Source organism: Erinaceus europaeus, chromosome 1 (assembly GCF_950295315.1).
Source record: "Erinaceus europaeus chromosome 1, mEriEur2.1, whole genome shotgun sequence".
NCBI classification, from domain to species: domain Eukaryota; kingdom Metazoa; phylum Chordata; class Mammalia; order Eulipotyphla; family Erinaceidae; genus Erinaceus; species Erinaceus europaeus.
In genome coordinates, this window is record NC_080162.1 from 51,369,000 (window position 1) to 51,392,994 (window position 23,995).

The window sequence follows — 23,995 nt, forward strand, 5'->3', positions numbered from 1 at the left end:
CTTAAGGATATTTTTGCACATGTATTGGTTATTTACTCTTTGAAGTGATTGTGAATATTTATTACATTGTTATTTTTTATTAATAAGATCAATATTTATAACTAAATTCTTCACTTTACTTATGAAATATCTTTCCCCAACTTGTGACTTTTTTTTTTTACTTATTAGTATATTGTCCTTAACAAACTTTTAAAAAAAATTTTTATTTATAAAAAAGGAAACACTGACAAAAACCATAGGATAAGGGGGGTACAACTCCACACAATTCCCACCACCAGAACTCCATATCCCATCCCCTCCCCTGATATAGCTTTCTTATTCTTTATCCCTCTGGGAGTATGGACTCAGGGACATTATAGGATGCAGAAGGTGGAAGGTCTGGCTTTTGTAATTGCTTCCCCACTGAACATGGGCATTGACAGGTTGATCCATACTCCCAGCCTGCCTCTCTCTTTCCCTAGTGGGGCAAAGCACTGGGGAAGCAGGGCTCCAGGACATATTGGTGGGGTTGTCTGCCCAGGGAAGTCAGATTAGCATCATGTTAGCATCTGGAACCTGGTGGCTGAGAGTTAACATATAAAGCCAAACAAGTTGTTGACTAATCATGAACCTAAATACTGGAATAGTGCAGATGAATATTTTGGGGTCTCCATTTTGTAGATAGCTATTGGGCCTATTTTAGTTATATTCCAAAGGGTCCATGGCTATCATTTTTTTTTTTTCCTGAGCCTGACATCTGTTATGCAGGCAGATATGCAGGTAGATCCAAGTTATTGGATGGAAAAAGGACCAGAAAGCTGGATCAGGGAAGAGAGTAACTCCCAAATATGGGAAAGGTGTATAAATATCTTAACAAACTTTCTTAATTTTCATTCCCATCTGCAGGGGGGTCACTTCACAAATGGTGAAGCAGGTCTGCAACTGTCTATCTCTACCCCTCTCTGTCTTCCCCTCCTCTCTTGATTTCTCTCAGTCCTACCCAACAATAATGACAGCAAGAACAATAATAACAACAACAACCATGATAAATGAGAAGGGCAACAAAAAGAAAACAATAGACTCCAGGAGCATAGTGCAGGCACTGAGCCCCAGCAATAAGCCTGTAGGCAAAATAACTAACTAACTAACTAAATAATCACTCTTTGTGATTATTTTTTTTCTGTGCATAATAATGTTGATGTCCCAGGTATGTAGCATCAGTCCATGCTCTGGTTTTAGTATTCTTTTTATTGAAAAGGCCTACATAAACTTGAATTTGTTTCAACTACTTTAATAGATTTTATATTGTTGATCAAATCTTATGTTACAAGAATAAGTTCACACTAGCCACATTCTATATGTTACTTTTCATGTCTGAATTCAAGTTTATAATGTTCTGTTTAGAACTTTATACATCGCTGGTAGTATTTGAGATTGTAATTTTTTGTTCTCATGCAGTTCTTAATCTGGTGTTGCCAACAAAGTCATGACTCATTTTGGCTCTGAAGAGTTTGTACAGGACTAGAAATGTCTACTTCTTGATCATACAGGTGAATTCAGCTGTAACAATGTCTGAATCTGATATTTTACCTGTGGAAAAAAGGATTTTTGTTGTTGCTGGAGTTTTACTGCTCCAAGACAACTATTTTGGATAGAAAGAGACAGAGCAAGAGGGAATAACACCACAGCACTGAACCTACCCCAATGAAGTGAAGGCTGGGCTCAAATATGGGTCTTACATATGACCAAACAGGCACTTTCCCAAGTAAGCTATCTTATCAACCCTACCTGTGGAAATTTTTAATAGTTAAGTCTTATTAATTATTATTACAGATTCCCTTGCTTTTTAAATATTTACATCATCACACTTGACTTTAATGAGAGAACACAATTAGTTCCCATTTTTACTAACTGAAAGGTTGAAAGTAATTTTTGTTTTTGTAATTAAAGGTTAAAAACAAAAATAATGTTCAACACTGACTTATTTTTTATTTTAATTTATCTCTATTGTTGTTGTAAGGGTTTTACAACTCTGAGATAATTTTTTTTTTCAGACAGGGCAGAGAGGGAGAGAGAGAGAGCATTTTACTAGTCTATTTAAAAATTCTATTTTGGTATGACTGATAGTCTTGATTATATTTTTGCTTTGAGTTTCACTTATTTTTGTTCTTTTTTATTGTATATTTCCTACCACTTTACATAAATGCATTGTGCTTTTACTAACTTTTTAAATTGGGTTATTTGTTTATTTACTTTCAACATTGCTTTTCATATAACATGTATTTCCAAGGTCATGCATTTCTAATTTATTTGCAAAATACACTTTTGCAACTGCCCTCAGAGTCTTAAACACTATTTCAGTATTAATTGAAGTAGTATTTAATTTCTATTATTACTATTATTTTTGGACATTAGGTTTAACCTTGTAAATGTATGTCATTCATAGATCATGTGAAGATGTTTTTTTTCAAATATCTGATCTTATCAGTTGTATTAATTAGTAGTTTGTATTTTAATGATTAGAAGAGGTGTGGTGAAATCCAATAGTCTGAGTATGAATGACAAACTAAACAGTTTATCTGAAGTTATGTTTTTAGATTCTGCCCTCACAGATCCCTTAAAGTCCATTCATTTCTCTTCATTTCATGTTCATTATGCTTTTCAGATGGGGTAATGTCAGTTGTCTGCGTGTCCCCTATGCGTTCATCTGTTTTCTTAAATATACTGTTAAACAGTGAATTTTCATTTTGTTAAACCATGATTAAATCACTAACACAATTAAATAAATAATATAAAACTATAAAACTAAATAAGGCACTTGGAGAGAAGAACTATTGAAGAAAGTGGGGAAGAAGAAAAAAAGACAGTGGTCCAGGAGGTGGCACAGTGGATAAAGCATTTGACTCACAAGCATGAGTTCCTGAGTTCAATCCCTGGCAGCACATGTACCAGAGTGATGTCTGGTTCTTTCTCTCTCTCCTTTTTAAATTTTTTTCCTTCTTTTGTTGCCCTTGTTGTCGTAGTTATTATTGATGTCATTGTTGTTGGATAGGACAGAGAGGAATGGAGAGAAGAGGGGAAGACAGAGAGGAGGAGAGAAAGATAGACACCTGCAGATCTGCTTCACCGCTTTTGAAGCGACTCCCCTGCAGGTGGGGAGCCAGGGTTCAAACGGGAATCTTTATGCCCATCCTTTTGCTTTGCACCACGTGTGCTTAACCCGCTGTGCTACTGCCCAACCTCCTCTCTTTCCTTCTATCTTCATGAATAAATAAATAAAACTTTAAAAAAAAGAAAGAAAAAGAAGACAAAAGGAGGAGGAGAAAAGGAGAGGCAAAGTAGAAGAAAGGGCAAAGGAAAGAAAAAACAAGGGTAAGAATGAGGCAAAGATGTGTAGAGAGAAGAACATAAAGGAGGATGAAATAGAGCAAAGAACATAATGAGAAATAGAAAGTGGTGCCGTCCTATGTCTCAGTAGGATGCGTCATCCTTGTTCCTACAACTGCTGCATCCCAAAACTTGGGCTAGAGAAACATATCAAGTCTTTATAAAGACTTCAACTTGTTAATTTATGTATCTCAATTTAGTTTCAGCTACTAACCACCAAATGAGCCATTGAATATCCCATCAGATCACTTCAGAGATTATTCAGTGACCTGCCCTTCAGGTGTGTGGTCACTCCACACTGCTATTCGAATGAATGCTCCTGTATTCATGGGAATTGTAAGAAGGCTGTACTCCAGGCTTGGTCTCAATCCATAATCTCAGAATTTACAGCAGCTCACTTCAGCAGAGTAATAGTGAATAGAGATTGGTTTCTTTATCCAAAATTATAGAATGCTTCATGAATTCGTGTCACTCTTGCTCAGGGCTTATATTAAGCTTCTCTGTATTGTTCCAGTACTAGTATATGTGCTGCTAAAACAACACCAGTGAAGATCACTTACCAGTCTTAAACAATGTCTGTAGGGATATTGTGGGGATGTGGTGGAGCCTGGCAGGGTTTGACCTGAGAGGTGAGTCCATCTTGTTAGTCTCTCTCTCTCTCTACGTATAGTATTAAAAAAAGAAATGAAATCTGGCTGATGGGCACCTGACTTGTTATTATGGGTTTAGTTGTCACACCCAAAAAGTCATGTGTTGAAGTCCCAATCTTCAGTAATTCAGAATATGGCCTCATTTGGAAGTAGGGTAGTTGCAAATATAATTCACTGAATTCATGCTATTCATGAGACTTGATCAATTCTGATCAATGTCCTTTATAAAATGTGGGACTTTGAATCCAGAGACATATAAAGATAATGTCATGTAAAGATGAAGATATGAGTGATGTTATAGGTTTATATATTCCAAGATGAGAAATACCAAAAGTTTCAAATAAACTACAAGTTCAGCCAGATACAAAGATTAGAGTCTTCCTCCTAGCACTAAGAAGGAAACAGCCCTGTGAATACAATGATGTGGGATTTCAAACTTTATAAGTGGCTTTCTTTTTTTTTTCTACTTCCATTTTTGCATATCTATGACAATGATATGACCCAAACAGAATGAGAGACAAGTAGAGAAGTGACAGCTTGAAGGAGAGGCACTCCTATACCCCAACCTAGAACAGCACACCTTCAGTCCACCCATAGACACATGAGTGTGTCTGCTAATATCTGAGTTTTCAGATATTAGCAGAGTTTCCACTGGGCAGATGTTGGACATACATGGAATACTTATTGTCCAGTATCACCAAAAACACTGTGGTTGTTACAGAGCATTTTGTAGCAATAGTGAACCCATATAATAAACTTGTGACCCAAGAGTATTTAATCCAGATGGAAGCCTGACAGGTCTTCTTCCATGTTGGCAAAAAGTTATTTGTTGTCTCTGAGATAGCATATTTTTTCTCTGTCATCCTAATGCCCAGGCTATAGGTGATAAAACAGAAATGAAAGGAATCTGTGTTTAACTTTGAACCATGGGATCAAACTAAACACAAGACTTGAACAACCTCTGAAATCCCAATAAGAACAAAGACAGTTCCTAAACTTTTAAGCCCATGTGACTTAGATTTTCCATTACTACGAAAAACACAGACTCAGGATTTTTGGTTTCAGTTCCAACATGTAAAGAGTTTGGAAGAGATCTCTCCTGTTTTTAAAGCAAGAAAAATGCTGAACAAATTGAAGCAAGTTTTTTTTTTTTTTTTTATTTCAGGCACATAAAGGATGTGAGATCAGAGAATGAACTGCCCACCCCTACCCTAACTCACCCCAAACTGGAGAGATGGTGAGTACAGAGAAACTGCTTACCTAGAACAGAAGTCACTGAGTCATAATTGAGGTAGAGCACTAGAAATCTGAGGAATTGCCAACAACTGACTGTGGGCTAGCTTGCAAGTGAGAAGCTCCTGGAGTCTGCAGTCTTAGGAGGCTCCCACACTTTCATGGGTCTACTTCCAGGAACTCAACCAGGTTCTTAAGGCAGAAAGCCAAGATTCATTCATGGCTGTAGCAGCAAGAGGGGTAGGTAACCACTGTGAAACATGCCCACAGAAATCTCCATCGCAAATACTTATTCTCTGAGGGGAAGAATTTTACCAGAACTTAAGAAGAGAGGAAAAAAAAACACACAGTGAAAATCTCAGTCTAAAGAACACAGGCCTATTAAGATACTGAGATTTAGTCAAACAATCATAGAATGTTTTCTCCCCCTGATACGTCACAACCACATCAATAAGGCTCCAGTATAATTAACATTGAATTACTGCTAACAAACTCTGTTTAAAGAGCCTCAAAGCAACAGAACACACACACACACACACACACACACACACCCTCTGACATCTGCATTTATAGAAAACATTAAGCACAGTCCAACTCAGGCAGATTAACTGAAGGCTTTGACTTTAGTAAAAATAGACATGATATTAGTATCATGTCTAGCTCTTAATAAAATACCACAAGCTATGCTAAAAGACAGAAAAAGAAAAAGAAAAGAAATACAACCTGAAGAGAAATGGAAATATTGACTAGACTCAGATATGACACAGAGTTTAAAGTAATTAGATAGGAAATTAAAAATAGCTATGATTAAATGTTTATGTTGTCATGAAAAAAGTGAACAGCATGAAAGAACAGATGGATAATGTAAGCTGAGGGATGAGAGCTCTAACAAATAATCAAAAGGAAAGCCCACACATCAGAAACATGGTAACAGAAATGGAGAACACCCTCCATGGGCTTACCAGTATATTAACACCACCAAGAAAGGAATCAGAGGCTAAACATATGCCCATAAAAAGTTCCCAAACTAGAGAGTGAGACTAGGAGATGGCTCCCCCTCTATACTGGACACTTTATCATGAGCAAGTGCCTGGGTTCAAGCATCTGGTCACCACATAGTGACCATGTGAGAGCACATATACTGGAGAAACCTTATGAGTATTAAAGATGTGTCTCTCCCTTAAGAAAATAAACAAGAAATTTCCCAAACTGAAAAATAAACAAGCAAAAAAGAATAGAGCAACTAAAATAAACAAACAAAAAAACCCCTCAGAATCATAGGGGAAATTTCAAAAGACACAATATACACATAATGAGAATATCAGACAAAGAAGATAAAGTAGATGAACAAATATTTAATATTTACAAATATGAAAGATACACTTTTTAAAAATTAATGACAGACTCAAAACCATGGAAAACCAAGGTAAAACCAAGGTAAATCAACAACTAGGTATATCATTCAAATTCAGAAAACCACTGACAGAATCTTTACGTAATGCAAACAAGGGTAAAATTATATGGAAAAATTAGGTTAACAACAGAAGGTGAGTTTTCTTTAGAAATTATGCAACAAATACAGTGTAGGATGAAATATTTAAAGTGTTAAAAAAACATAAATTTCTATGTCCAGTATAATTAGTCTTCAACAGTGAAGGGAAATAAACATTTTTATCAGTCAAATACATTGTCAGCATACCTACTTACCAGTATGATCTATTTAAAAATTTATTATTATTTTTTTGTTTTTGTGGAGAAGAAAATTTAGTTATAAACTTGGACCTATATGAGGAAAGGAAAAGCATCAGAGAAAGAATAAAAAAGGGATAACTTCAATATTTACTATTCTTTATTGAAGGAGGAGGAGAAGGAGGAGGAGGAGAAGGAGGAGGAGGAGAAGGAGGAGTAGGAGAAAGAGGAGGAGAAGAAGGAGGAGGAGAAGGAGGAGGAGAAGGAGGAGGAGGAGGAGAAGGAGGAGGAGAAGGAGGAGGAGAAGGAGGAGGAGGAGAAGGAGGAGGAGAAGGAGGAAGAGAAGGAAGAGGAGGAGAAGGAGGAGGAGAAGGAGGAGGAGGAGAAGGAGGAGGAGAAGGAGGAGGAGGAGAAGGAGGAGGAGAAGGAGGAAGAGAAGGAAGAGGAGGAGAAGGAGGAGGAGAAGGAGGAGGAGGAGAAGGAGGAGGAGAAGGAGGAGGAGGAGAAGGAGGAGAAGGAGGAGGAGGAGAAGGAGGAGGAGAAGGAGGAGGAGGAGAAGGAGGAGGAGAAGGAGGAGGAGAAGGAGGAGGAGGAGAAGGAGGAGGAGGAGAAGGAGGAGGAGAAGGAGGAGAAGGAGGAGGAGAAGAAGGAGGAGGAGAAGGAGGAGGAGAAGGAGGAGGAGGAGGAGAAGGAGGAGGAGGAGGAGGAGAAGGAGGAGGAGGAGAAGGAGGAGGAGAAGGAGGAGGAGGAGGAGAAGGAGGAGGAGGAGGAGGAGAAGAAGGAGGAGGAGAAGGAGGAGGAGAAGGAGGAGGAGAAGGAGGAGGAGAAGGAGGAGGAGGAGAAGGAGGAGGAGGAGAAGGAGGAGGAGAAGGAGGAGGAGGAGAAGGAGGAGGAGAAGGAGGAGGAGGAGAAGGAGGAGGAGAAGGAGGAGGAGGAGAAGGAGGAGGAGAAGGAGGAGGAGGAGAAGGAGGAGGAGGAGAAGGAGGAGGAGAAGGAGGAGGAGGAGAAGGAGGAGGAGAAGGAGGAGGAGGAGGAGGAGAAGGAGGAGGAGGAGGAGGAGAAGGAGGAGGAGAAGGAGAAAAAGAAGGAGGAGGAGAAGGAGGAGAAGGAGAAGGAGGAGGAGAAGGAGGAGGAGGAGGAGGAGAAGGAGGAGGAGAAGAGTTAAAAGTTAGAAGAAAACAACAATATACTGGGTAAGTATAACACATGAATACATGAAATGAATGACAATAATGTCATAAGGAATGAGGAGAAGGAATGGGGATTAGTATGTTATTATAAGGTAGCTGCTCTTCTTGACAAGTTCTACAGTGTTATTTGAAAGCAAACTTAGATTAGCTGTGAACGCTAATTTTAAAATTAAAATTGTATTTTAGGAGATTAAATGGAGCCATATAAAAAGCTCAACTAAAACTATAGAAACCTGAAGAGGTGAATATAGAAAAGAATCAAAAAGTAAGTTTGATAAGTAGAAAACAATGTTAATCGTAGTAGATGTTGATCTCACAACATCAATATTAAAAATTGCAGAAAGGCTTAAATCCCAGTTAATTGAAAAATCTTGTCAGAGAGGATCAAAAGCAATACTCATATAATTTTTCTACTAGAAACCCTGTTTAAATAAAAAGATTCCTCTTAAAATAAATGGATGGAGAAGGTATATGATGTCAACATTAGTAAAAGTAAAAAAAAAAAATCTGAATAAGTGCAGTCAGGAAAGTGATTTGCTGTATGGAGCATGTGCTTTGCAAATTTGAGGCCCCAGTTTCAATTCCCAGCACTGCATATGGCCAAAGTGGTACTCTGGTCTGTCTCCCTCATGCTTATTAAATAAATGAATATATGTCTTAAAAAACTGGAGTCACAACCAAAAATGGGGGGAGTACATGAACAGAATATTCACCACAGAAGAGATCCAGAAGGCTGAGAAACACATGAAAAAATGCTCCAAGTTTTTGATTGTCAGAGAAATGCAAATAAAGACAACAATGAGATACCACTTCACTCCTGTAAGAATGTCATACATCAGAAAAGTTAACAGCAGCAAATGCTGGAGAGGTGTGGGGGCAAAGGAAGCCTCCTGTACTGCTGGTGGGAATGTAAATTGGTCCAACCTCTGTGGAGAACAGTCTGGAGAACTCTCAGAAGGCTAGAAATGGACCTACCCTATGATTCTGCAATTCCTCTCCTGGGGATATATCCTAAGGAACCCAACATATCCATCCAAAAAGATCTGCGTACACATATGTTCTTAGCAGCACAATTTGTAATAACCAAAACCTGGAAGCAACCCAGGTGTCCAACAACAGATGAGTGGCTGAGCAAGTTGTGGTCTATATACACAATGGAATATTACTCAGCTATAAAAAAATGGTGACTTCTGTCGGGCTAGCTTCGCAGGAGGGAGAGAGAGAGACGACCAGGGACTCATGGCTGAGTGGTACGCAGTTTAGTCTTTATTCACGTGGAATACAGTGCAATCTAAGCTATCTCTAATCACAATCTTGTCCTTATATATCCTGAGGTGGAAGAGTCAGGTCCAAAGAGGATGTATGTAGGATAGGGGGTGGGGAGAAGGAAAAAGCACAAAACAGTGAGGATTAAACTAATGCCTTGGAGGCAGGGCGGTGCTTAGTTAACAGTGGTTATGTAACTAGAATACAGCGTTAATCAGGGGGGATTAAACCAATGAAACAGAAGGGTCTTAGAAGCAGAATTTAGAAGCATACCAACAGACTTCACCGTTTTCAGCCGATCTTGGATGGACCTTGAAAAATTCATGTTAAGTGAAATAAGTCAGAAACAGAAGGATGAATATGGGATGATCTCACTCTCAAGCAGAAGTTGAAAAACAAGATCAGAAGAGAAAACACAAGTAGAACCTGAACTGGAATTGGCGTATTACACCAAATACAGATCCAAGAAGGATGACAGAGGACCTAGTGGGGGTTGTACTGTTATATGGAAAACTGGGAAATGTTATGCATGTACAAACTATTGCATTTACTGTCAAATGTAAAACATTAATTCCCCAATAAAGAAATTAAAAAAAAAATTGAGTCACAGGAGTCGGTCGGTAGAGCTTTGGGTTAAGTGCACATGGCACAAAGCACAAGGACGGGTGTAAGGATCATGGTTCAAGCCTCCGGCTCCTCACCTGTAGGGGAGTCACTTCACAGGCAGTGAGGCAGGTCAGCAGGTGTCTATCTTCCTCTCCCCTTTTCCATCTTCCCCTCCTCTCTCCATTTCCCTCTGTCCTATCCAACAACAAAGACATCAGTAACTACAAGAATAAAACAACAAGGGCAACAAAAGGAAATAAATAAATATTTTTAAAAAATTGGAGTCACTAATGTTAATTTCAGACACAACTGACTTCAGAATATAAAAAAAATCAGAGATAAGCATGAGCATGATAGTAGTAAAGTGGTAAATTCTCCAAGAAGATACTATACTCTTTGGTGTATATGTACCTAAAAACAGAACATAAAAATATGACAGGCAAATAATAATAGAATTTCAAGGAAAACCAGACAAATCCACAATTATAACTGATGATTATACCACCCCTATTTCAGTAATTGATAGATAAAGCAGACAGAAAACCAGTAAAACTAGAGCTGATCTGAACAGCACTATCAATCAATTTGTCAGTTATAGAATATGCCATCCAGCAACAGCAGAATTCACATTCTTCTCAAGCTCACACTGGCACTTCACTAACATTGACCAAATTCTGGGTTATAAATCATACCTTAACAAATTCAAAATACTAGAAATCATATGAAGTATTTTCACACATCAAAACAGAATTAAATTAGAAATCAATAGGACAAGGATATCTGGAAACTCTTAAAGTACTTGGAATTTTTTAATATTTTAAATAACAGATCAAAGAAGAAGTTCTCAAGAGAAATTTACAATTATTTTGAACTAAATGTAAAAGAAAATATTTCTGATCAAAAATAAATAATGCTCACCAACACCAACATCAGCTTAGCCTCCAGAGAGTGGCTTGTGCTCCTCCAGTCATAAGAATACCTCTTCAGTGAAGTTGTCACTTAACCAAAAGGTAAAGGGTCCGATCCAATTGCAGGATGAAAACCTCTAACCTGTGTTAGGTTAGGTGTCTAGGGCATTCAAGTAGGCAGACCAACTGTGACAGAAAATTTCAAAGAATACTCTTAAGAATAAAGGAGCTTGCTTCATACAGTATGTTCAAATTCTATTTGTTATAGGTACACCTCACCAAAGTTGTAAACCTTGGATACATTTTAAACATTCTGAAGATGAAATTGCAGTCCCCAAATGATCTGAATTGCTGCTCTGCCAGTACTCACAATTCAAACTTATAGTTTGAATTTGCTTAGACTCAATAGGAAGTACTGACACAAAGCTTAAGGATGCATCAAAATTTAGCTTTGGCCTCAATATTGGGTTCCAGTTTGCTATTTGACATTGAGTTCAATCAAATAGTTTAATGCGCCTGTTTCACCAATCTGTTGTGCAACCTTATCTTGTGTTTGATCAATGATGATGTGATTTGCATATGAAGCAATTATATCTAATCAGAAACAACACCAGTAACAGGAATAAGAAATGCGGCTTAGGCTCATTTCTGCAAGTATAGGAAAGCATCTAAATATAGAAGATAATGAGACGTCTCCAAATTTTAAAACTCTATCAGGCAGCTGAAGTGTAACAACATATTTAGTATTATAAGAGTAAAGTGTTGTACTAATCAATGATGGCTGTGAGTCATTAATTTATGTACCAAGGTAATTAGTATTCTTAAGATATTTTAACAGGAAGAGGTATTGACACTTGTTATGAATTAAGTGAATGTACTAGCTAAGTAACTTTAATACAACCAGCCATTTCATCCTTTCTGAGAAAACAAATGTTTATAAAAATGTAAATAATAATTTTGTTAGCTTGTTTGAAGTGCCACAATATAAACCACAGATTAAGGTGGCTTAAATAAAAAAAAAAATTTTTTTTCTTACAGGTCTGAAAGTTGAAAGTCCAAGACCAGGGTGCTACAAGGGTGAGATCTTGGTAAGATTTCTTCTTCAGACAAACAAAGAGATACTTGTGTCTTCACATAACCTCTCCTCTGTACACATGCTTCTGGCATGCCTTCTCCTTTTTATAAGGACATAAGTCCTATTATTTAGGGCCTTCTCTTATGTATTCATTTAACCATAATTACTTCCTTAAAGATATTATCTTCAAATATAGTCACATTGAAGATTAGGACTTCTGCATATGAATAAGGAGCAAACTCAACTCTTAGAAATAATATAATAATAAAGTAAGGAACTCTGGTGGTGGGAGTGACAAAGAATTATACTCCTATTATCTTAAATCTTTTAAATCACTATTGCTTCACTAAAAATTCTTATAAAGAGAAAATACTAAAATTAAAAATGCTTAATAATGAAAATAATAAATAAATAAAGTAAGGGGGCCAGGCAGTAGTACACAAGGTTGAGTTACATGTCACCATGTGCAAGGACCCTGGTTCAAATTCTCACTCCCTACCTGCAGAGAGGGAGCTCAAGGAACAGTGAAGCAGGGTTTCAGGTATCTCTGTTTCTCTCTCCCTAACTCTCTCTCCCCTCTCAATTTTCCTTTGCCCTATCATATTAAAAAAGAAAGAGAGAGAGAGAGCGAAAGAACAGACCACTGGGAGTAAAAGATTTGTTGTGCAGCAACAACCCTGGCAATTAATGATGGTGATGTAGGTTAAAACAATTATAAAATTATGAGGTTTGCTGTATAACATCAGAACAAAACGAAATTCACTTTGTAAATTACACTCATTTTTATTTTTTTAATGCTACATGGACTATAAGAGACGACATATGTAGGGCTTAATCATATCCTATAATGGCAGGTTAAAAGGAAAACTTGAACTTTGCCATCTCAATATTCCATGAGAAGAAAAAGATCCAAAAACTGTGTTGAATTGTCTTTTATCTAAGTGTGGCAAAGAAGACAAATAGAATGCGGGGGGGGGGGGGAAGAAGGAATACTTTAAGACAATGCAAAAACAAGTATTTTGTTCTTCTAAAATTCAAAACAACAATTCAAGTGCTCTTACAAGAAAAATCTTCTATAATTTTAAGTTTATAGCTTTAAACAAAAATGTCAAAATACTTGTTTTAGATTGCAGTCATACGGTGGTGTTCAATGAAGCTGTGGATTTTTAAAGCTGCGGATTGATTATACAGCGTTTTCTCTAAAATATTTCAAAATACATAAGTAAAAACATAGAGCTCCTTCTACAAGTAAAGCTATAGTCAACAAAAGATAATGATTCAATTCAATGTGTCACTTCTGTATCTTCAACAGGCATTTGGATTTGCAAAATCATGGAGTCATTTCCACATTTGATAGCAATCGCGGATGGATTTACTAAGAATTTTCAAAGTCTACTAGTTAGCACGTGAATGTGCTGAAGAACTACTCATAGAATCAACATTCAGTAAATATCCGCGTAACTGAAGATCATATGTGTACAAAGGACATGGTGAAGACTCACAGTGAATGAGGAACTCACAAGCATGCCAAATTGTATATACATTCTACAGATGTGTGTTCAGGACAAATAAGCAGTGGGTGATGTACAATATGGAGTCTGCGCCTTAGACCATTTGGCTATCCTGACACATTGTGATGTGCAATTTTTACTGGCCAGAAATAGGCAAATTGTAAGTCATGTGCGTGACCATCTTTTCCACTCATAAGAAGAGGGCAAGACACAGCAGAGATTATGGAATAACCTTCTTAAATGTTCCCTCAAGACTTTCACATTAGTATAGAGCAACTCTTATGTTTAAAAGATTGCTTGTACAAAAAGATTTAGTGCTTCCTTTTGATATATGCAAAACCCAGGGAAAGGAATCACTAACTGTAGTTGTGTATTTAATATTTACCTTATTAAAGTGCACCATTCATTTCCAGTATATTTATGAACGTCTGTTTGCTTCACCTATCCAAAGCATTATAAAGATTCAATGTAACTCCTGTAAAAATCTCAATATCTCAAAATAGATAGAACAAATGCTACTAAAATTTGCTTGAAACTGCAAAACACCCAAAATTGACAAAAAAAAAAAATACTGTGGGAAAAAAAATGAAGAAATAGCATTCCTGACTTCAAGTTTTACATATATATTACTTGAACAAAAATAGAAATACAGATCAGTGGAATAGGATCCAGGTCCCAGAAATAAAACTTCAAATATATGGACAGTTAATCTCTGACAAAGGAACTAAAACCAAAAAAAGGAAAGGTAAAGTCTCTTCAACAAATGGTAGTGGGAAGTTGGAAAGTCACATGCAAAAGAATGAAACTGGATCACAACCTCATGCCATGCACAAAAAATTAATTCTAAATGGATCAAAAACTTGGAAGTGAAACCTAAAGCCATCAAGTACAAGGAAGAAAATATAGGCATAATATTGGCTTCAGCAGTGTATTAAGGATTTAACAAGAGCAAGGGAGACCAAAGCAAAAAAAATAAACAAATTGAGATAGCACTGAGTTAAAAGGCTTCTGCACACTAAAAGAAACCATCAACTAAACAAAACACATTCTAAAGGGAAGTGTGGGTGGGGAGGAGAAAGCATAATGGCTATGCAAAAGACATTCATGCCTGAGGCACCCCAGAGGCCCCAGGTTCAGCCATCCAAATCACCATAAATTAAGAGCAGAGGGGTTCTCTGGGAGAGAGAGAGGGAGAGAGGGAGAGAGAGAGAGAGAGAGAGAGAAGAAAGAAAGGGAGGAAGAAGGAAAGAGGAGGGAGGAGAGAGGAAAAAAGGGAAAAAACATGTTACAGAATAGGAGAAAGTATTCACACAACGTACATCTTATCTAATAATTGGCTACTATCAAAAAACTTACTAAATTACCAAGAATACAGTAAATGAACCATCATAAATGGGGAGAAGAGCTGAAAAGACATTTTGCCAAAGGAGATATACAGATGACCAATGAGCACAGGAGAAAAAATATTTATTATCTCTTAACATCACAATGATGCAAATCAAGATACACTGAGATATCACTTAACACTTGTGGGAATAGCCTATATTTAAAAGGTCAGAAACAACAAATGCTTGACAGATTGTGGTTTTAGAAAAGGAAATCATTGTACACTCCTGGAGGGAATGTAAACTGGTCCGGCCTCTATGGAAGCAGTATACTATTTCTCAGAAAAAGAAAAGAAAAAGAAAAAGACCTATTGGATACAGAAATTTCTTTACAGGATATCTACTCAAGGAACACAAAAACATTCACCCAAAAAGGTATCTGTATCCATATATTCATTGCAGCATTAATGCTCAAGATTTGGAAATAATAATCCAAGAGCCCAATGACAGATGAGTGGCTAAGGATGTTGCATAGTTACATTATAAAATACTACTCAGCTTCAAAAAAAAAAAAAAAAAGATGAACTCTTTTGTTAAAACATGGATGGATTGGAGGGAATCATGTCTAGTGAAACAAGTTAGAAGAAGAAGGATAAATATCAGATAATCCCATACATAGGGAGTTGAGAGGCAGTGCAAGGGATGCAGCATGCAGGGTAAAACACACCACCCTGAAGCTTTAACTTAGGTCTGCAGATCTGGGGTCACTAAGCATGATGGATTGCTAATAGAATTCAGAAGATGACACTTTGGTGGCTGGTGAAGTATGCTAATATGTAAGTAGAGAATATGTGAAACCATATTCCTGAGACAACAACAAACTTGTAAAACAAGAGGGGGGACTGGGGTTTTCTCTGATCCTGACTGAATTTTTGCAGATCAAAAGACTGAGAGGGAGATAGAGAGAGAGAGAGAGTGACAACACACAGCAACAAAGGTTCCCTAAATGTGGTGGGGGCCTGGCTTGAAACTGAGTCACAAACATGACGAAGGAGGCACCTTTCCAGGTGAGCTATATTGCCAGTTTCATAAAATATATTTTTGGGGGCTGGGCAGTAGTGCAGCGGGTTAAGCACACATAGCACAAAGTGCACAAGGACCAGTGTAAGGATCCCGGTTTGAGCCCTGGCTCCCCACCTGAAGGGGGGGTCAGTTCATAAGCAGTGAAACAGATCTGCAGGTGTCTATCCTTCTCTCCCCCTCTCTGCCTTCACAGCCTCTCAATTTCTCTCTGTCCTATCCAACAGCAATGACAGCAATAACAACAAAGATAAACAAGGGCAACAAAGGGGAAAAAATAGCTTCCAGGAGCAGTGGATTCTAGTGCAGGCACCAAGCCCCAGCAATAACCCTAGAGGCAAAAAAAAAAAATAAAATAAATTTACCAACTACCCAGTAAATAAATAAATAAAATTCATTCAAGGTGAAAAATGGTTTGAATCATTGCACTTCTTTTTGCACTCTATCTTTAATCTTTCTAATAACTCTTGGCATCCTACATAAAACTTGACAGTTTTGGACATAAAAATCATAATAAAAATATGAATAATTTTGACTAAGAGTAGAAACTCTGAGACAATATAAAAATATTCTGTTAAGGAATAATTGTCTTTTTTTAATTCTCCTGCTGATTTTTCAAATTTATACCCTATTTTGTGTTTAAAATGCATTATACTCTGGTGATGGTGTTGCACTAAATTAATTTACAATAGATGTGGGATTTGACTTAGAAATTCTTCTTTTGAATAGCATCTGAATGGAGGACTTGCTATTCACAGCTAAATGTTTAATGATGTAGCTAGAATTGTTATTCCTTGGGGACTTCGAAATCTATTGCTTATAGATAACATTAAGTGCCTAAACACTGGGAACTTGATTTTGTTAGTTTCCCACATTTAATAGGAGTTGAGCAACAAATGAAATGTGGAACACTGAAATAAATGAAATGGTTTATGGTATCTTGAGTGTTATGATTTTAAGTAGTGTGACATAAAAATGAATAGTTATGAAGTCTTAGTCACTAATCAAATCCATGCCTCTCAACTTTTAATGTGTATAGGAATCTACAAATCTGATGAAAATGGAGTCTGATTCAGCCCATCTGCTCTGGGTCTGCTGAGACTGTTTCTAAAAAAACTTAGGACATATCAGGCTCCCGATTCATAGACATTCTGAGAATCTAGGACCTAAATGACTGAAAAGGAAATGCCACCAAGGTGTGCTGTCTATCCCAAGAGTAAATTTTCAAGGAACAGGGATTTAAATATGTGCTCAAGGCAATGTAGCTGACAATAAAACTCTGAGCAAATGTCTGCATTGAAACACACTCTGGAGGTAAGGTGATCCTAACATCAGATATTTGAGCAGAAAGGCAGAAAGTAAAGTGACTGGATTCAGCCTGAGATTAAACAGAAGCAGTTACCGGTGGGTAGATATGGACTGAGAAAATACTTCTGGCGGATTGATTCTCCCAGGAAGATGTCTGCCACTGCCACCAGGGGGAGCACCACCACAGGTTTTTAAAGTCCCCAGTGTGGAATGGTCAAGCTCTGGTTAGAGGTGGGACTTCAAAGAGATGATAAAGAAATGACACAACATGGGGCCACCCCACTGTCACTTTTGATGACAAGGATTTGTGATTGGTCATATTTTTGCAATTTATTTTTTTCCTACCAGGGCTACCACTGGGGATCCATACTTACATCAGATGCCACTGCTCCTGGCTGCCATTTATTTCCTTTTTATTTCTTTTTATTTTTAAAGTTATATTTATTTATGTATTGGATAGAGACATCCAGAAATAGAGAGGGAGAGGGGCCAGGCGGTGGCGGACCTGGTTAAGTGCACACATTACAGTGTGCAAGGACACAGGTTCAAGCCCCCGATCCTCACCTGCAGGGGGAAAGATTCACAAGTGGTGGAGCAGGGCGGCAGGTATCTCTCTCCCTCACTATCTCCTGCTCCTTTCTCAATTTCTCTCTGTCCCTATTCAATAAATAAATAAATAATTTTTTTAACTTTTAAAAAAATAAAAAGAGGGAGAGAGATACCTGCAGCACTACTTCACCACTCATGAAGCTTTCTCAGGTGTAGACTAGGGGCTTGAACTTGGATCCTTGCACATTGTAACAGGTGCGCTCAACCAGGTGAGACACCACCCAACCCCTTTTTCTTTCTTTTTGATAGAGGAATAACAGAGATGGTGAGGGAGAACAAAAGAGAGGATAGAGAGAAAGGAAGGGGAGAGAGAAAATGAAGTTTTCCCACTATGTATGGGGAACAGGGGGTTGAATCAGACTCCTCTGCATGGTAATGTGTGCACTCTACCAGGTACACCAACTTCCAGCCAACTCTCTATGTGACACTGGTCAGTTGAGCCGGATTTGAAGTGATAACTAACTTGCAATGGGTTATAGGTGTTGAGGGAAAGGAGTTTGCTATAGTTCAGCTCATAAGGGCAGGCCAAACATGAAGAGAGACTGACTTAAGACAACTTTCGAATGTTTTATATTTTCAAAATGCTTCATTGCTGCCAACGTCTTTCTTACAAAAGTGTTGTCATCTGTCTTATAATCAGGGAAAAGACTGAGATGGGGAAAGAAATTGCCTGCACCTTATTAGCTCTGTGGTCACATTTGAATCAGAGGTCCAGCTTCCTATTCCAGCTAGCAGAGACGTGGGTGGGTTGCCCCTCCCCTGCCATCTGAGGTCACCTCAGACACATGCCTCTGGGTACAGGGCAGCCGAGGGAAGAGTGGGGAGGAGTAACTCTCATAGAAAAGCAGAGTCAGAGCTTGGGACCTAACATTTTTCTCAATCCTACGGAAGTCAGATCGTGTCAGTTCCTTGAATTAAAGTCAACTTGTCTTAACTACTTACACATGAACAGATCCTTCTAATTTCTCTTTCATTTTTAATTGGACTTGCTGGTGTCAGAGAAAGAATTCTAAAAACCTCAGTGTGTAAAAGAGAAAGTGACAGCCCCTACATGTTTACAGATTCCCACCTCAAATTCTGTAGCCTCATTTTCAGAAATAACCATTATTGATTGCCTTAAAAATACCTATACAGGGGAGTCGGGCGGTAGCGTAGAGGGTTAAGCACATGTGGCACAAAGCATGAGGGCCGGCTTAAGGATTCCAGTTCAAGCCCCCAGCTCCCCACCTGCAGGGGAGTCACTTCACAGGTGGTGAAGCAGGTCTGAAGGTGTCTGTCTTTCTCTCCCCCTCTCTGTCTTCCCCTCCTCTCTCCATTTCTCTCTGTCCTATCTAACAATGACAACATCAATAACAACAACAGTAACTACAACAACAATGAAAAAACAACAATGGCAACAAAATAGCTCAGCCAGTAGAGTGAATACTTCACCATGTGTGAGGACATAGGTTCGAACCTTTGGCCATCATATGGGAGCACCATGCAAACGAGGAGCTTCACAAGTATCGGGGTGTTACTTTGATGTTTCTCCTTTCTGTCTCTCTGTCTCTGTCTAGAAAAAAAAAGTATCTCCTGGAAACAATGGAGTCCTGTAAGCATGAAGCTTCTGCAAATCCCTGGCAGAAAAAAAAATCAAATGTCTATGGAGAGAGACATACATAGGAAGAGACAGAAATAATGTTGCTTAGCTTTACAAAAGTGAAATTATACACTTCACAATGTGGTTAGCTTTTGCTACTTATGTACACTGTGATTTATCAGGGCAAGGTTTTGAAACTAAAAAAAAAATTAAAATTCTACAGGTCTATTTCTTGATTAGAAACATTAAATTCTTAAATTAATATTTATATGTTAACAGCAATGTGGTCCCAGGGCCTTCCTGGGGTTCCTCAATCACACTCAGCATCCTGCCTCCTCCAGTTTACATTGGCAACAGAAAATTAGTAGGATTTACATGGCTTTTTTTCCCTTTTGAATGATTCTGACAGACTGAACAAATTGTTCAAATTAAGAATACCTAATGTGTCCTGTGAGATTTTGATGTTTCTATTATTTATAATTCTTGGATGTTTCCTAAAATGGGAATTAGTTTTTCTAAATAGACTTTCATTGGAGTAAATTAAAGAGTAGGGGCCTGGAGATAGCTCATCTGGTAGAGAGTACATTTTACCATGCTTGGGGACCAGGGTTCAAGCCCTCAGGACCACACCAAGGGGGAATTCCATGGATGGTGAAGCAGTGCCATGGTGTTTCATCCTTTCTCTCTGCTTGCCCCCCCTACCCTGGTCTCATTTTAACTGATATTGAAAGGAAAAAGTAGTCTACTGGGAACAGCAGAATTGTGCAGGCACAAGGCCCAGACAGCTAAACAAAGAAATAAATATTTGATGTACGTATATATAGCTACAGGGCTCATTCAACAGTCTATGTTTCCTCCAAACACCCAAAACAAGTAACATCAGGTTCAAATATTGACAGAAAGGAGCTAAGTAATGTATTTTTGCTTTTTGAATTTGCCCTTCAGGATCCACCACAATATATACAAAACTCTTACTCTTGTTCTCTTCACAAAACTTAACGCAAAAGAATCCTACATTACCCTTGTGAATAATGCAGGTTTCTAGGTCTCCTGAGTTCCATATCCTCACTGTGGAGTTAGGAATCAGCATTTTGAACAGGTGTTCTTGTACTTACTTAATGTCAATGATGTTGGATCGAAAGGATGATCCAGTCAGTGCTCTGCTTGGGACTGAGTGGGAATTTTTTTTTTTTTTTTGATGGCATAGAAACTATTTGCCTCTTATTTTGAAGCAAACAGGTTGGGGCTTGAAAGAATTCACAGGAAATGGGTTGTTTTGACATTTTTCTATTAGAGGCAGTCTTCAAATTTATTCACATCGTAGAATTCTTCTAGACTTGACACCCCCCCCCCCAAGTTTGCCAGCTGACCTGTTGTACTGCAGTTCCCCTTGGGCCCCTCCTTGTGTATGTAACTGGTTTGAGAAGCAGCAGATGACTGATTCAATTTCAGCTGCAGTATGAAACTAACCAATCTGGGAGGTCACTTGTCTCTGATCCAGAGGCAGGGGTTTATTTATTCTTGGCTTCCACTGCACTTGGAAGGGGACTAGAGCATTAGGGAAAAGAAAGACCAAAAAAAAAAAAAAAAAAAAAAAAAAGAAAGAAAGAAACAACACTCTACACCTACATAGCATGAAAAAGAACAAACACAGCTTCCCCATCAGTGGAGACAGATCAAACAGAAGCAAAACTGAGCACAAGTAGTCTCCATTTGCCTGGAGTTCAAGGACAGCCTGTGGTGAGAGAGGTAGGAGGAGTGGCTATCTTTCAATGGTTATTACTATAGAACCAGTAGGGTGGGGTACGGTTTAGCATATTGGGGGGGAGTAAGTGTTCTGAAACCTGTCCAGGGAAAGGACACATAAAGCCATTGAGCTAAATGCTTAATCGCTGCCTATTGTACTAGAGGTATATTAGACTCTGATATATATATATATTCTCTAAAATATAGACTGCTATGAATATGCCAGTGGTCCACTAGGGAAAAAATAGTCTTATCTTTATAGTGAGTCAAAAATCACCAGACAAATGTAGACAGTTGAGACAAACAAGGTATTAGAAACTGTTATAAAACAAGCAGTTCTACAGTTGCAAATGGAAACCTGAAATAACATGAATCCCACCTCATAGTCACAATGCTCTCCAACTCATGGCATGGAGGGTGAACTCATACACGCACAGGAAGAATCATTTCATATTCTTCAATATGTTGACAGCTCAGTGAGATCCTAAAGAAACAGTCTGTTATAGAAGCAGTAGATAACCATGAAGGAGGAAGTGAATGTTCACACTTTCCTGGGTGAAACTGGGGTTTTGCCCCAATCTAAGCAGCTGTGCACATCTGGAGGTGTAGAGCAGCTAGCCAACCGAGTCAATGCCTTTGTTCACAATGGCAGATACCTGGGCTTTATTGTCTTTGGGCATAAAGTGGTTGCTACATCCAAGGACTGCTCCAGAAACCTTCCATGGAAGAGTGTCCCTTTTTTTCCCCCTCCATCTACCATGTAGGTGCCTGGCCTCCTTGTGTTTCAAGTTCTTCTAAGAACATCCAGTGATCTCTGTTTGGGTCATGGCTGGCCGTGTTGTGGAGCAGCCCCAGCCAGGAGGCTGACTCGTCACTAGACCAAGTGGTTTCTCTGATTTTTTCTCCTCTCCTTACTTCTCAATCGTGGCTTGTCTGGCACAACTAGTATTGTTTGGTGTTATGGAAACACAAGCTCACTTTGTTGTGGAAACTGTTTTGTCAGGTGTGGGTGCCATGGGAGCTGGGGGTGGGTGGTGGTGGCTGGTGAGCTGGAAAGGAGGCAGGAAAACACAGAAGACACTAGTTGTCTGGGCTCACATAAAGCCCCACTCACCTGCTGATGTAAGCGCTGGCTTGAGAACCAGCAACTGAGGTCATGAGAGGCTTTTCATTCTTAGTTGTAGAGGCGGATCTAGGAGGAGGAGGAGGATCACCTGTGCCTCCACATCAAGTTCAAAGTTGTTACACAGAATTCAATGCTTATGGAAGGCAAAGAAGTGGTCCTGGTGAGAACATGCATGGACTATGATTCCCTAGTGCTCTGCTCTGGGCGAGGAGGTGCTGTACAGGGTAGCCTATAATAATACTCCTGAGACAGTCAGGACTCCAGCACATTTTGGGATGATACCTATATTCCTAATTAAGCTAATTCTCAGACTAAGGTATGAGGGCCTGGAATATCTTCCTTAAGGCTCTTTGTACAAAATGTGAGATTGAATGCAAACAGAATAAGACACAAAAGGCAAAAGATACCCAAAGGTGGCTGAGGATCCTGATAGTAAAATAATTAGCACATTAGTTATTTTAGCTGTTGCTTCTTCTAAAACCCACTTTCCCGGGAGAGCTTCCAGACTGGGGGAAGGTGAGTGGGACCAAAGGAACCCTTGTCCATGGAGTCTGTATCCCTTCTCTGCTCTAACATGGAATTTTTGACCTTGTGGGTCCCTCCCAACTGCCCAGACTTGCCAATTGGAAGGAAGGGACAAGAGGGAACGTAATTTGTGCCTGGAGACAAACCAACAGGCTGAATATGCTATCAGTTTAGGGGACCAGAAGTCTTCACCGCCCCCCATTGTTGGGTTGTTCTTTACTCATTTCACTTCAATAACCCCTTCCCTTTAATCTGAAATCTTTCACAATGAAAACTAACTAGTTTCTGTGTATAATAGGAGTAAATCTCTGTCTCACTCCCTCTTTCCCTAGCATTATTATCTTCGAATCCCTAGGGAATTACCAGTTCCTGGTCTCTCATCTGATTTCTTTTTTCATTAGGCCACACACACTTCCTTGTACCTGTGGCAATGTCCTCCTTACACCTAGAGCTAGTGTTCACTCTTGAACCTACTAGTACCTGATTTCCTGCTTCAGCTTTTATTTTTCTATTTATGCTAGGGGGGAAAAATGTGACTTGAGTGTCTTTCCTGGCTAGCTGAATAAAAGAAGGTATTCTGGGCTCCTGAACTTCCATTTCCATGTCTTCCACAGTGTCTGATGAAAGAAATGCTCTCAAAGAGTTCTCCACACACCATCCAGTCCTGACCACTTTGCATATTTTAAAACCCTGCACAGAGATTGATGAACACAGCAGAAGGACAGCCAGCCAGGGTGTAGTGAAGGTGCTCTGGGAGTTTTTGAAGATAAGCTGAGAATGGGAGAAGATATAAGATAATGCCTAGGAAGCTAAAAAGTCTTCCAGGTTAGATGCAGGAAATGGCCCCTCTGTGGGAAGGTTGGTTCTACTATAGGTGTTCTTTATGCTTTGTCTGTCCTTAGATATTGTTGCATGGTTTCCTGGGAATCCTCAGGGTATGAGCTACTCATAGATGTGAACTCTCAGACTTGGGTGTAAAGGAGGTTCCCTCAGTCCTTCTCACTCCACTAAATGCCAGCAGTTAGATTCCAGAGAGCTTCCAGTTCTATCCACACAGTCACAGGTAAACAACTGCTTTGTTTCCAGGTGGTCATTTTGGGGACAAGCCCCTTTGTTTTAAGCCCCACTACAGGGCATAACTATTACCAGGAGGCATCAGGGAGAAAGCCTGGAAGCCAGAAGAGCCTGGGTGGCTGTGGAAAA

At 38.9% G+C, this 23,995-nt stretch overlaps 1 non-coding gene across 1 annotated transcript; it reads right to left on the bottom strand.

Annotated features, from left to right (window-relative positions):
- Positions 1–3,805: 3,805 nt before the first annotated feature.
- Positions 3,806–3,909, bottom strand: LOC132542804 (U6 spliceosomal RNA). Its single transcript, XR_009553773.1, has one exon. It is a non-coding gene; the product is annotated as a U6 spliceosomal RNA (small nuclear RNA).
- Between the last annotated feature and the right edge of the window lie 20,086 nt (positions 3,910–23,995).